This window comes from Zosterops lateralis (genome assembly GCF_965231275.1).
Source record: "Zosterops lateralis genome assembly, chromosome: 15".
Taxonomy (NCBI): Eukaryota; Metazoa; Chordata; class Aves; order Passeriformes; family Zosteropidae; genus Zosterops; species Zosterops lateralis.
In genome coordinates this window covers 12,216,198-12,218,185 of record NC_139775.1, presented here as the reverse complement: position 1 = coordinate 12,218,185, position 1,988 = coordinate 12,216,198, and the positions used below count along the sequence as shown (strand labels likewise).

At 36.4% G+C, this 1,988-nt stretch overlaps 1 protein-coding gene across 21 annotated transcripts in view; it reads left to right on the top strand.

Annotated features, from left to right (window-relative positions):
* Positions 1-234, top strand: part of RBFOX1 (RNA binding fox-1 homolog 1) — a 1,119,155-nt gene extending 1,118,921 nt beyond the window's left edge. For all 21 annotated transcript variants that reach the window (XM_083872230.1, XM_083872241.1, XM_083872231.1 and 18 more), the window contains one exon: positions 1-234. This exon is cut by the window's left edge. The gene's annotated coding sequence lies outside the window, so the exon portion shown is untranslated.
* The last annotated feature ends 1,754 nt before the right edge of the window (positions 235-1,988 follow it).

The following is a 1,988-nucleotide window of genomic DNA, read 5'->3' as shown; positions in this document are numbered from 1 at the left end:
GTTGATCTAGAAAGCTGCTAGATATGAATAAAAACTGTTTTAGGGCCACAATCAAGAGTGCTATATCATGTAAATGAATTATATATGCTGAATATTAAGCTATCGGGGTTATCACATGTTTTGTAAGAGTGTAAGTGACTACAGTAGTCATTTTTTTCTGCATCTACATTTATTTTAGTTTATGAAAGGGAGGGAGGGGGGAAATTGGGGACAGGGGAATGGGGTTTGGCAAAAATATAAATTAATGAAGCAAAAAGGGGCCCCACTGCACCAACTATCATATATCACCTGTCTTAAATTATTCACTGTTTGTTCAAAGCCAAAGGTTATGTTCTTATCAGGGGTGCTTCTGTCGACTCTTGTACATAAAAATCAGATTGAAAGCTGTCCGAAGGCACCCTTTTAAAGCATTCCACCAGGCAGTATTCAGCTATTTAACCATAACTAGTTATTTAGGCAAAAACTGCTAGTTAGACCATTAACAAGCATTCTTTTTATATTTCTTCCAGTAAAATAAATTATTGATATCATTGCTGACTTTTATATTATGGGAGGGAAAAAAAAATAAAAAAAAAACAATAATAAAAAGGTGATAAAAGCACTGTTTCTATTTTTTTTCTTTTTTTTCCAAAAAAGAAAGTAATAAAAACTTAAATTCTTTGTACCAGTTAAAAAAAAAAAATAAAAAAAATGTATAAAATTTACATCCGTGCAGTGGAGTTGTTAAGTTCTAGAAATACACAGCCTATGATGCTTTAGACTTAGCCTAGTAGACCAACTGTTAGAGACAGACGTATCATTTTTATGGAATTATATGATAATCATATTCAGATTTATATAAGCATTTTACAAGTATTGCAATCATTGAGTAGAGATAATCATGGTATTTTCATCAGCTTGGTACTTTTTGAAACATGACTGTGTCGTGTAAACAATCTGCAATTTTTCAAGGCGTGACAAACCCGTCCGCCGCGTTCGATGTCCAAACCCAACGGTTCAATATCCAAACCTCAACGTTTGATTTCCAAACCCCAATGTTCAGTTTCCAAACCCAAAGTGAGGCCATTCTGCTCAATATTGGGCCCAAGATAACTTTTTCACCTGGGACAAAAGCAGGACCTTCTCCCACCCCGGCGCTCCTGGGAAGAGCCGCTAGTCGCGCCCCGGCCGGCGCCACCCAACAGCGCCCGGGAAACTCTTCCAGGCACCACTTGAAAAATTGCAGTTTGTCTGTGCATATGTTTGGAACTCTTTCCATGTTGTCCTGTTTACAAGTTAACCTAAGTTTGGGGTGTTTGTCACGGGTCTTCTTGGTTTTGTATTTAAATAAATAAACGCGGCAAAGCGTCCCGCCAGGGGTTTGCTGCAGGTAGTTATATCCTCATGTGTAACGTGCTGCCCCCCCGGACAGCACCTTAGTAAATGATCAACTCACCGCTGTGAACCTGCCAACTTGCTATAACAACTCTGCTTTAAAAAAAAAGTGTTTGTGATCAGGCTTTCTCTTTGTCATCGTATGTGCATGCAGTATGATCAGTTGAACAATAACCATCAATAAAGTTTCACAAGATTTGAAAACAAAGTTTCTGTAGCATTTATATCTAAGGATGATAAATAAATTATCTTTAAAATTGAAACAGAGAGAGAAAGAGACTATATTAATCGATGAAAAACGGGGCAGTAACATATATTTATACTGGTGAGGGAATGAACTGAAATTTATTAAGAGTTCGATCCCCACATTTATTATGTAAGATATGCAAAACAAGCCTCCTACTAATAAAAAGAAAAAAGTAAATTTTGTTTAAACACCGTGATGAAAGCAAATTGAAAAATGTTTACCAAATGTTAGGCTTCCAATTTCAAGTGTGGATGAGACATCTTTTTTGGAACTGCACACGCAAAATGTCTAATGTAGAGAATAACAGAATTTATTTGCAATTTTAATTTTCCTGAGATGGCTTTACAGCTCCCACTCTCCAAATGAT